Genomic DNA, 13,410 nt, shown 5'->3' on the forward strand with positions numbered 1-13,410 from the left:
GCATGCAATCCTTGTTATGAATCAACTTGGTGTCTACTTGACATAACTTGCTGTCATTTATATTTCCTTTTTATTTTCGTAATCTAACACTTCTAACTTATTATTGTTTAGCTGACAAGATCATTGAGATTAACTTATTCCGCAAATTATTATCTTGTACTAACGTTTGTTCAAGTGTTCTACAAAGTTTTTCTCTCAACAATTGGTATCAGAGCCATAGTGGTTTCTTCTAAACAAAACTCTAATTTTGGAAAGCCTTCTATACCTATAACATCCCAAAATTCAAGACCAAAAATTTCATTTTTAATTAAGTAGTTATAAAACCAATATTCTAAAACATCCATAGTGTCATCCTATGTCAAAACCAATATGTCAATAATTAAAACATGTCATAATAAAACAACATCAGAGTATAACTCCTATAGATCCCATGTGCGGAAATCATGGTGTGATGTACTGCAATCATGTTAGCTCCTTTCCTTTCGAAGAAGAAGTACCTGAAACCGATACTGAAAACCGTAAGCACAAAGCTTAGTGAGTTCCCCCATCATACCACATACCATACAAAAAATACATTGCCAAGCATATTTGGGTGTCGGCCTCCCCTTCGGTCTATTTCAATTGGATACTGCTAAACATATCTGGGTGCTGGTCTCCCTTTCGGTCTATTTCAACCGAACACTACCGAGCATATCTGGGTTTTGGCCTCCCCTTCGTTCTATTTCAACCAGATATTGGGTCTATTTCACCTCTAACATTACCACATAATATCATAGCAAATAAGCACATAAAACATAATAGATAGTGGCATGCCAGACAATTATCACAAAGAAAATCATCTCTACTACAACAACTACTAGTGGGCCAACATTGGTGCCTTCAACCTACTCATACAGGAAGGTAACTCACCTCGCACTATTGAAGTCCCGTGGATAAAACTCTAGTTGCTGGAAGATAGATTCCTGAACTGTCAACATCAAAGCACCACCCAATTAATAATTGGGTTTCATATACATAACCATAATCCATGCTTGGGGTAAAAAGACCACTTTACCCCTAACCTATCTTGCTTCCAACCAATGGCCCAAACACACACTCTGAAGACCCAAAACCAATCAATGAACCAAGGCCCAAAATATGGCCCAATTTTCCAAATTAGGCCGAAACCCCTCACATGGGCCTTACCCTAAAGCCCATCCAAATTTCCTAGTCCATATACTTGTTATTAGATGGCCCATCAAGAATCCAAACATGTAAGCCCAATAGAAAAGCCCAACTCAAAACCCAACACAATTAGCGTTTTCACAAAAAATGACGATTAGGGTTACTTAAGAAAACTTAACCCATTAAGAACTTAATCCATTAAGTCCATCACTATACTAAGTCAACCATACAATGTGATAAAGCTTAATTCATAATTCCAATCCAATGGTCTAAAATGTGGGTCCCGACAATTCCAAACTAACATATCCAAAATTAGGGTTTCCAACCCAATCATGTGCCAATTAGACAAATGGTTAAATCTTTTTAGGTTAATTAATGTTAATTAAGTCGGGCACTACCCACTACCACCTTGGGAAGTGGTAGTCAATGGCAGCTCACGGCGGCAGCCACCACCTCGTGGTGGTGGTTATGATTCTACACCAAAACATGTCCAAGCATCTCAAATACCAATCCAATCACACACAAGTGCACACCACCACCCAACACGGCAAGAGGTGGCGGCAACATGGTGACAGCCACCACCTCGTAGTGGTGGTGGTGGGTTTTCCTTCCAAAACCGCACATACAACATCATACCCATAAAACTCAATCTCACACACACAAAAATACACACACATCCACCCCTTACGGTGGCTGGTGGAAGCAGAAGGAGGCATCATAGCGGCAACCACTATGGTTGGCTGCCATGGTGGTCCACCAAGCTCTCCGACCAACATCACACCCACACTCACTACACGGTTGAAACAACAAGACACACGACACACGTTCTATCGTAAATCATGCACCATGTCAGCCACTCTTGCGGCGGTGCATGGAAACCAACACACATAAGGAGGCAGCCATTTGGGGTGGTGGCCGCGGCAATGATGCGATAACTGAATGAGATAGAGAAAAGAGAGAAGGCGGAAGACCCCAACGGAACAGGCGCAACGATGATCACCGACGTGTTTCTTCTGGTCATCCACTGCCATGACGTCCCATGGCAGACTTGGCCCTCAACAAAAATGTCACTACCAACAGCGGAGCTCGGCGGCGCAAGGAACAACGAGAGAGATGTCGACGGCGGCTGAAGGTCTCCACAAACGTGGCGGCTGAAGAAAGTCGATTAGGTTTAGGGTTTGGGTGATGCAACAAGAGGGAAGGATGGCACTGGGTTTAATACCGTGTTCCATTTAAACTTTTATTGAAAACACGCGTTTGGTCCCTCCATCCCAGATTCTTTTCAAAACAACTCCACAATTTACCATTCAGTCCCTTAGCCTCCAAAATCCTTCAATTTTAAGTCCAATATTTACCAAATGCTCCCTGACTTCTGAAAATCTTTACAAAACCAAACAGGACTTACACTTTTAATCTCTCAAAATCCAAATTATATCATTTAACTCCCCGAAACCAACACCCCGCTAAATATTATGGATTTTAGGGTTAGTATAAATAATATAAAATATAAATTTACATCTTGGGGTTCAGGGTTTAGTATTTAATTACTTTATTTCAAACAGAATGTTACAACTCTCCCTCACTTAGATTTGATTTCGTCCATGAAATCATTTCTTACCCATCCCAACAAACCAACTACCTGAGCAACAAGGCCACAACCTTAAGCATACCACAACCTTCCCACAACAACTGAAACCAACCTCCACAGGGTTCAAAAACCTGAAGATGAACAAACTTCTTGCATCATGATCACATTTAGTCAATCTGAAATCTGAGGTCTTGAGATGGTCTGTCTCCCTGACAGACCACCCACACTGAATCATTGTCGAATTCATTGCACTTATCTCCCAACTGGCTACTTTAACTTCTGATAACTTGAGGTTCCCACTAGAAAACAAAGTCACAGAACAAATTTCCCTGCAATACACTTATACTTGACAAAAAGCTCAGATAATCCTTCGAGTAGAAGACACATCCATGCAACAGTTAGACTCAGACGAGAGCTGCGCAGCAGGATCAAATTATCCACTCTAAGATTATCCAAACCCAACTGCAATTGACTTGATCTCGCCTCAGAATAACAAGCTACTCAACACTCGAGCTCCAAGTCAATAATAACACTCTGATTTATCTCGATGCTTTTACCAATAGAACCAATCCAAGACACAGTCACAACAGTTGTCTACCATAGATACCCCAATTCTCATTCCACGGAAACAAAAATTCAGCACAAAACACTCACGATACCTGAATCGAGATCATACCCGTAAACTAACCCGACACTTAACTCATAAACCGAGATCCACAATTATGTACTTGCATTACACCCAATGCTTCTGATAACGACAGTCCTTGATAGACGTAGATATAAAGGTTCCCAACCGACGCAGAGACTACCAGTCTCACACTTGTCCCAACCACCAGGTCCTCAATAGTCCAAATAACAAGACTACCCAACTTAAACCTCTTTGCGATACACACTAACCACCCTACATATTTTTCAATTTAAGATCCAAATCATTGACCCAACGGTCTTGACCAGGTCTCATCTATATTTGCCAAAATGACACGGGCCTCGCCCGCGGGTCACACCCCAACTAGGGCTACATAGGCCCGGCTCCACCTTGAAGTTCAATGGTCCTTAATCCTAAACATAGGAATACTCATTGGTAGACTTGGTTGGCATGCCAAAGGCACAAATGATTTCCCTTATACCCTTATGGCCATTGCCACACTCGTTTACTCAGAATTCAATGTTCATCATAGTTTTACAACATTTCAAATCGACCACGATTACCATCCATGACCTTACCACACCTTAACCATCACAAGCCCATGCATCTAAGTCAAAACCCACATCCATCTAGGTGTTTGGGTCATACCTCAAATTCTGAAACCCTCATCAGATAAGAACGGGCAGCGAGGATCTAACACCAACCTCGATATGGATCCATCCGCAAACCTGATATGCAGAACAAGAAGATGCTGACCAGATGTTGGGAGTTTCCTGAACTCCCACTTAAACCACCTCAACCTAAACAACCACTTGGGTCGCCTCTATTCCTGAGGAAGTTGTGAAACTTGCCCTAGTTCCACAACCAATTCAACTCCCAGGAATTCTGGTCGATTCTCCCCACTTGGATTTGACGAAGCTTCTTCATCCCATAAGTCTGATGGATTCCAAAACCATCGACCCTCATATATCGTGAGATGTCTATGCCCTTCGCTTACTAAAACTAGTGTTCCATTACTAGCAAATCTCAACGATTGCCCAACTCCTAGATTCCAGAAGAATACTCTTGAGGCCTTAACCAGTCTAATGATCCAAATCACATCCCATGATACCATACCAATTCCTTTAGTTCTTATGCTTGCGGCTAAGAATCATAACCCTTTCCATGCACTGACGAACCTCTACTCTAATTTCTATCCTCAAGGAATCATTGAACTCTCACCGACTTTAGTCCATGCGAAGATACAATTACCTTGACCCATCCAATAATCAAACAGCTCATGCAACTAACACCACCATCTTCATGCTGCCATTCTTTTCCTAGAAACGGTAGGGCCTGGAACTCCAAATTTCTTCCGTAAGCAAATTTCATTCGTACCCGAACAAATGATTTAACCACTGAACCTTGGCTTCACTGGAGAACTACCCCGCTAATTCCTGAGCGAAGATCCTCCAAGCAATACTCCAGAATTGTCACACCTCCAAACCAGAACGGCGGAAACGTTCGGGGGTGGAGGACGTCATATTCAGTATTATAACAGTTCATAAAAAGGAAAGTACACACCACCATACATATATAAAGGTTTTAAAAAAATGTTTACATCATTGTATTCATTACATACTCAAAATATAAATGCATAAACATCTTTCAAAAGAAATAATTAACGCCAGCGCGTTAATCCCCAAAAGTTGAGTTCCAAACCTGCTTAACGGTTCCTTGAGAATACAAGTTATTTCAAAGAAAAAGTGTCAAAAATTAAGTTGGTGAGTTCATAAGTGATTTAGAAACATTGAATGCCATTCCAAAAATGAATGTATATTTTCCAGGAAAATCCCTTATTTTCTAATAAAAGTATGAAATGTATGAGAGTATTTGTGTTGAAAAATACAGCTAGTTGAACCAAGAAAATCCCTTATTTTCCTAATAGTTGTTTGGTTTGTATACAGGAAAATCCCTTATTTTCCTAAAGAAATAGTTTGTTTAATGTCCAAGACAAAAAAAATTGAAAGCAATCCACATGTTTTAGGCTATTTTGAACATAGATTTATATAATAAACCTATCAGAAGATTTCAGTTTGTTAGATAAAGAATAGTTTTAATAGCTACTCGTTCATCAATCAGAAGTACTATAATAATTGTATATCCGATGAGTTTTATAACCATACTAAACATAATATGCCTGTAGCGACGTTCTTCAGGCGTCGTAGCGTTATGACAAACTGTCACCCCAAAGGAAGGACTGTAGCTTAACAGTCAGGGCGCGGGATCATGACTTCCCGTATAGATCTATACACATTTGACACGTTCTCCGAACGGGAGACTCTGGTTATAGACAGGACTTGTAGCGATACCTTCTAATAAAAAGGCAGTAGTTGAAGATGTACGTATCTCATGGATTCTCAACTAAGTCTGTATTATAGTAATAGTTTTGTGTGCAAAGTTTATCCTTTTTCACAATGTTTGACAAAGCATAAATCATAAGTTTTTAGAATGTATAAAACGGTTTAGAAATGAAGGATACTTTGGAATTACTAAATACTTTGTATGAATCTAATGTATGTAAAGTATGACAAGGGTTTTCACATAGCAGTACTAAATCACAAGTGATTCATTTGATAAAAATAAGCAAGTGAAATATTATGAAATACACGATAATAACCGTATGTTTACTTGTATTCCCCCCCCCTAAAAGAGTATAAAAGCATTTAAAATATATTTAAAGTGTGTTTGAAGGGGTATGAACTCACTTGGAAGTTTGAAGATAGCGGGATGGAAAACCGGGCAGAGTTTCGTCTCGCGAAGCGGATCTTTCTCGGGATTCTCGGGAATCTCGGGAGTAAAATCGACTCTCGGGACTTGAGTAAAAATGACCAGCGCTTCGGATTTGAACGGGCACGGAAAACGAGGCAAAACGCAAGGGAAATGAGAAGAAATGAGCAAGTTTTTCGGAAACCCCCGCACCCCTTTTATAGGGGCTGAGAGGCCTCGGTACGCGGGGCGTATGGGTGTACGCAGCGTGTACCCGTGTGTCACGCATGAGCGAGTCTTCGACTACCTCGGCTTCGGATGGGACGGAAAGGTGGGTAGCTCGCATAGGGGTGATGTGGACGGACCGAGACCAAGGCCCTCGGGTACGCGGGGCGTACTGGCTTACGCAACGCGTACCTCGAATGAGGACGCTGACTCCTCTTCGGATATTACTAGCATTTTTGAATTAAATTTATATATAATAAATTTAATAAACTTCAAAAAATCATATCTTCTTCATACGAACTCCGTTTTCGATGGTCTTTATATCCACCCGTAGGTGAGACTAAGATCTACAACTTTCGTTTAGACTCCGTTGGCAAATTATGAAATTATTTTTATTATTTATTTAATAAAATGACGTGATTAAGGAATTTCTTTAAAAATTCATAACGTCTTTATCTGACGTCGGTTTTTGCCAGACTTTTTACCGCTGAAATACCATTGTCGAGACCTTCGATTCTCGTTTAGGTCATTCCGGCCAAAAGTCGCTCGATTTCCGATTCGAGTTTTTAGTTGTTTGCTGCTAAGCCGAACTTGGAAAAATCTAAATTTCAATAAACGAAGCCGGATTTGGGCATCCGTTTTACGTACGATCCCGATTTGGGCATTTTATTATCAAAGTTAATTTTATAAACCCCAAGGTGGTTACAATACTTGACTTTTTAGGTCATTACAAAGAGTTGAAATATCGGGTTATTACATCATCCCCCCGTTAGAGGGAATTTCGTCCCGAAATTTTAATACAAAAGAGAGGTCTTAGGGGCTGGGGAAGAGATGCAGATACTTCTGTTGCATTTGGTCTTCCCGTTCCCATGTGAACTCGGGTCCTCTCTTAGCATTCCATCGAACCTTAACTATTGGAATGCGAGTCTGTTTAGTTCGTTTAACTTCTCTATCCATGATCTCGACGGGTCCTTCCACAAAGTTAAGATTTTCATTTAGTTCGATTTCATCGAGTGGAATTACAAGTGTTTCGTCGGACAAACACTTTTTCAGGTTCGATACGTGGAATACTGGATGGACTTTGTTAAGCTCGATTGGAAGTCGGAGTTTGTAGGCCACTGGACCAATTCTTGAAATGATTTCGAAGGGTCCAATGTACCTAGGATTTAGCTTTCCACGCTTTCCAAAACGTATCATGCCCTTCCAGGGTGAGATCTTTAGTAGTACACGGTCGCCAACATGAAATTCCAAGGGCTTACGTCTTTTGTCGGCATAGCTCTTTTGCCTATCTCTTGAGGACTTCAGTCGTTCTCGTATTTGCACGATCTTTTTAGTCGTTTCTCTGATGATCTCCGGACCAGTGAGGGTGCTATTAGGGACTAGCCCCTTTGCTAGTTGCGTGTCGCCCACTTCCGTCCAGCACATGGGTGATCTGCACTTACAGCCGTAAAGGGATTCAAATGGAGCAGTCTTGATACTAGTATGATAACTATTGTTATAAGAGAACTCGACCAAAAGTAAGTGGACATCCCATGCCTTACCAAAGTCGATTACACATGCTCGCAACATGTCTTCCAAGGTTTGGATCGTCCTCTCACTCTGTCCGTCAGTTTGTGGGTGGTACGCCGTACTCATATCCAACCTTGTTCCCATGGATTTTTGCAGTGATTGCCAGAATCTGGAAGTGTGCTGTCTCTATCTGAGATGATGGACATCGGTACGCCATGAAGTCGTATGATCTCCCGGATGTAGGTTCTTGATAGTTTTTCCATCCTATCAGTTTCCTTGATCGGTAAGAAGTGGGCTGACTTGGTTAATCTGTCGACGATTACCCAAATAGTATCTTGGCCACTCTGAGTTTTGGGCAGTTTGGTTATGAAGTCCATGGAAATCTGCTCCCATTTCCACTCAGGTATTTCAGGTTGTTGGAGTAGGCCTGAAGGTTTCTAGTGTTCTATTTTTATTTTGGTGCAAGTCAAACACTTGCTCACATAAGTAGCAATCTCCGCTTTCATGTTTGGCCACCAATAGAGTTGCTTGAGATCTAGATACATTTTGTCTGACCCTGGGTGTACGGAGTATGGAGTCCTTTGTGCCTCGCTAATAATTACCTCTCTGAATCCACCAAACTTGGGTGTCCAGATCCGGTTCATGAGGTAGCGTGCTCCGTCACTCTTGATTTCTAAGTTCTTGTCCATTCCCCTAAGGGCCTCATCTGTCATGTTTTCGGGTTTCAAGGCCTCTATTTGAGCTTCCTTGACTTGCGCCGACAGGTGCGAATGGATTGACATTGCTAATGACTTCACTCTTCGGCCAGAGTACTCCTTTCGACTAAGGGCATCGGCCACAACGTTCGCCTTTCCCGGATGATAGCGAATCTCACATTCGTAGTCGTTGAGCAATTCGACCCAACGTCGTTGTCTCATGTTTAACTCCTTCTGGTCGAAGATGTGTTGGAGGCTCTTGTGGTCTGTAAAGATAGTGCACTTGGTACCGTATAGGTAGTGCCTCTAGATTTTAAGAGCGAAGACCACCGCTCCAAGTTCTAAGTCATGAGTGGTGTAATTGACCTCATGCGTTTTCAGTTGTCGTGAGGCATATGCAATAACCTTTCCCCTCTGCATTAGCACACAGCCCAGCCCTTGCTTCGAAGCGTCGCAATACACCACAAAATCTTCGGTCCCTTCCGGAAGAGAAAGGATAGGTGCACTACAAAGGGCTTGTTTCAAGGTTTGAAATGCAGCATCTTGCTTTTCTCTCCAGTTGTAGGTCACACCTTTCTGGGTTAAAGCGGTAAGAGGCTTTGCGATGCTGGAGAAATTCTGGATGAACCTTCGATAATAACCAGCAAGACCTAGAAATTGGCGAATTTCTGTTGGTGTAGTTGGTGCAGACCACTTTTCAATAGCCTTGATTTTTGAGGGGTACAGGTGGATTCCTTCCTTGTTGACCACGTGACCGAGGAAGTCCACCTTTCTAATCCAAAACTCACATTTTGAGAATTTTGCATAAAGTCTCTCAGTCCGCAACGTCTCTAAGACTTGTCTCAGGTGCTGACTATGTTCTTCCTTATTCTTTGAATAAATGAGTATGTCGTCTATGAATACTATCACAAATTTATCCAAGAATGGACGACATACCCGATTCATTAGATCCATGAATACAGTCGGGGCATTGGTTAGACCGAACGGCATCACTACAAACTCGTAATGTCCGTATCTCGTCCAGAAGGCCGTCTTGGGAACATCACTCTCTAGGACTCGCAGCTGGTGATATCCTGACCTCAGATCGATCTTGGAGAAGTAGTTGGCTCCTTGGAGTTGATCGAATAAGTTGTCGATTCGGGGTAGGGGGTATCGGTGCTTGATGGTAAGTTTGTTAAGTTCTCGGTAGTCGATGCACATCCTGAACGATCCATCCTTCTTATTCACGAACAACACGGGTGCTCCCCATGGCGAGAAGCTCGGCCTGATGAATCCTTTTCCAAGTAGTTCATTCAGTTGGCTGGATAGCTCCTGCATCTCTGCCGGGGCTAATCGATAGGGTGCTTTGGCTACTGGGGTAGCTCCGGGAACCAAATCGATTCTGAATTCGACTTGTCTTGCGGGTGGTATTCCTGGGAGGTCCTTGGGAAAAACGTCGGGAAAATCGCATACGTCGGGCACATCCTTGACGCCCTGGACTTCGCGTTTCATATTTACAACATGTGCCAGAAACGCGTGACACTCCTTGCGTAGGCACTTCTGTGCTTGGATACTTGAGATGATACGAAGAGTAGTACTGGGTTTGTCGCCCAAGACAATGAAAGTTTCGCCGGTTGGCAGATTAAGGCGAACGGCCTTATCGTAACATAAAATGTCCGCATGATGAGAACTCAGCCAATCCATGCCATTGATGACATCGAAACTCTTAATCGAGACTGGCATCAGATTGATTGGAAAGGGATTATCGTTTAGAGTTAGGGTGCAATTTAAATATATCTCCTTAGTGCCTTCGGTTTTCCCGTTGGCCATTTCTACTATGAACGGTTCACTTAATGATTGTGGTATTGGTTTTAGCATGCCTTTAAAGTCGTGACTCACAAAACTCCTTTCCGCTCCACTATCAAACAAAATGCAAGCATATGAGTTATCGAGAAGAAACGTACCCGTAACAACAGTGGGGTCCGCAACGGCTTCATCTTGACCCATTGTGAAAACTCGGCCCCTTCCGCCGGAATTCCTGTTGTTTGCCTTCGGGCAGTCCCTGCGGTAGTGCCCCGTGTCTCCGCACTCAAAGCAGGCACGGCTTACTCCAGTATTAGCAGTGGGGGCGGATTGTTGGGTTGGATCTTTGCAGTAGCGGGCTGTATGACCCTTCCTATTGCACCTGGTGCATTGAAGGTTACGGTAAAGACCGTGGTGGTGGAAGTTGCACTGGTTACATTTTGGAAGTTTTCCATTGTATGAACTTGTGGGAGTAGTGGTGGTAGGTACAGTAATAGCGTTGGTCGCTACCACTTGTTGTTTCTTGGGGTTCTCCTGTATGGTTTGCCCCCTTCTTTTGTTCCAAGGCCTTCCCTGGCCCTGTGCCTCTTTAGATGGAATGGCGGTAGCTGCAATGGTACCCTGTTTTACTCCGTGATTGATAAGTCGTTGAGCCAGGCATTTAGCGCTGTTGTAGGTAATAGGGTTGGAAGCTAGGACATGCCCTTGAATCTGGGGTGACAACCCCCAAATGTACCTTTCGACCTTCTTTGATTATGGGTTGACCATGGTAGGGCACAAAGCAGCGAGGTCGTTGAACCTAGCTGTGTAGGCGACTAGATCAGACCCAGTCATCTTCAGATTCCAAACTCTTGCTCAAGTTTCTGTATCTCGCCCCTTGGGCAGTATTCTTCCAGCAGTAGAACCTTCAGATCTTCCCAACTCATTGCGTTGGCGACAGTAAGAGTCACAGAATTGACATGGCTTTTCCACCAGGTGAGGGCTCGGTCAATGAAGGTGCAAGCGGCAAACTTGACTTTGCTTGTTTCTTCGCATGAGCAGATCTCGAAGACCGTTTCGGTCTTTTCGAACCATTGCATTAGTGCAATGACTCCCCCAATTCCATTAAAAGATCTTGGCTTAGCGTTAGAGAACTCCTTGTAAGTACATTCTCTTACTTGACCACGACCAGTGCCATGATTGGAATGATTCGTGCTGCTTCTGCTCCTCCATTTCCGTTGGAGTTAATTTGCGAGAGGGATGCAGTTACTGCTGCTGTGATAGCAGCCTGGACCATGGCTGGGTCATAAGATGGTGGTGGAGGTGGTGCCGTGCCCGGTCTGGGCCTTAGCTTTGGGCGAGGAGGCATCGCGCTGCCAAAAAGAAAATGGAAGATTTATAAGTTTTGGTAGTTCAGAGTTGAATTATAATGATTTAACTCTCCTTAATCGTTTAAGTATTTGGTTTGGCCAACACAGGGCTTTGAGCTTGATTCATAAATATCGTTTGAATAGATGTACTAATGGATTGAACGGACTACACATAATTAAAACAAGAAAGAGATATGCCCTATATATATTAAACATATAGTTGTGTTACATCTGAGTCATAGGCAAAAGTTTTTGACCTTTCTAAAGGTCTCCGATTACAGAAAATTTCAAAGAAAATAATACTTTTATCCGAAGTCCTAGTTTATAACAAAATTTGAGAATCGGGCAAGTACTACTTGCGGCTTGGTTTGCGCTTGGAACTTGACTCCATGTCGGACTGCTTTGACTCCATGAGGCGCCTATCAAACGCGGCTTGTCGTTCCCTTATCTCCGCTATTGTTGCGATTGCTGCATTCATTTGTTCTTGGATGGCATTAGTGCGGTCTAGGCCATACCCTTGCAACTTGTCCAACCGGCGGATGTCGGAAGTGTGCACTTGCACTTCCACATTGTCCTCACGGATCCGGTTGGCTTGAACTCCGGATTGGTAGCACTGGTTGGCTAGTTTGCCAACCATGACTGGAAGTGCTCGGTCTGCTGATCCCCCGCCTCTAGCATCATAGAAGTCTCGGCACATGCCGTAGGGAGGGCGTAAGCTTTGTTGTCGGCTCCAATGGCGGAGGTGACTTCCCCACACAGGAGTGGGTCCTTGGAAGTTCCTCACATGGACAGGAGGTTGTGGGGTCGGTGGATTGATAACCTCTGGTTCTGAATCTGTGTCAGAGTCATCTTTCCCATCTAATTCTATCGGCTCTTCGTCTTCTTCGGGATCTTCTTCGATCCATCCTCCATTACCTTGGTTAGGGAAGTAGGGGTCATTGGGGTGGTGGAATCCAGCCATTGAGTCTGTACGAGAATAGGGTTAAGAATTTACTATAAGCTAGAGTACATGAAGTTTACACTTAAATTTAATGGTTGACGACAACACAAAAACTTCCTTAGTATTATGTAATGTTTGTGCTTTCGGTAAGTTTTAAAATTGTTGTCCACTGCAGACACTCCTTGGCACATGTTAGTCGACTCTCGGACAAATATAGTTGATCAGGCTATATTCTTCCCAGTTCCGATTACATGTCCCAAGGCGTACCTGTAATGCACAACTTATTTATAATACTTCTAAAATTATTCGATATGAAACTGTTATTAGTATGAAATGAGTGCATGCCTACTTTAAAAACTAATTAAATTTAATTTCAAAAGTATGACTCTTCTCAGAGTGTTTTTGCCCAATTGAGTTTATAGTTGTATATCAAAAAGAAATGGTTTTGACATACTTAATTCCCTATAAACAAAGTTCTGATACCAATCTGTCACAACCCCAAACCAGAACGGCGGAAACGTTCGGGGGCGGAGGACGTCATATTCAGTATCATAACAGTTCATAGAAAGGAAAGTACACACCACCATACATATATAAAGGTTTTAAAAAATGTTTACATCATTGTATTCATTACATACTCAAAAGATAAATGCATAAACATCTTTCAAAAGAAATAATTAATGTCAGCGCGTTAATCCCCAAAAGTTGAGTTCCAAACCTGCTTAACGGTTCCCTGAGAATACAAGTTATTTCAAAGAAAAAGT

Source organism: Lactuca serriola, chromosome 3, assembly GCF_051521515.1.
Source record: "Lactuca serriola cultivar US96UC23 chromosome 3, Lser_US96UC23_V15, whole genome shotgun sequence".
In the NCBI taxonomy this organism is placed as follows: Eukaryota; Viridiplantae; Streptophyta; class Magnoliopsida; order Asterales; family Asteraceae; genus Lactuca; species Lactuca serriola.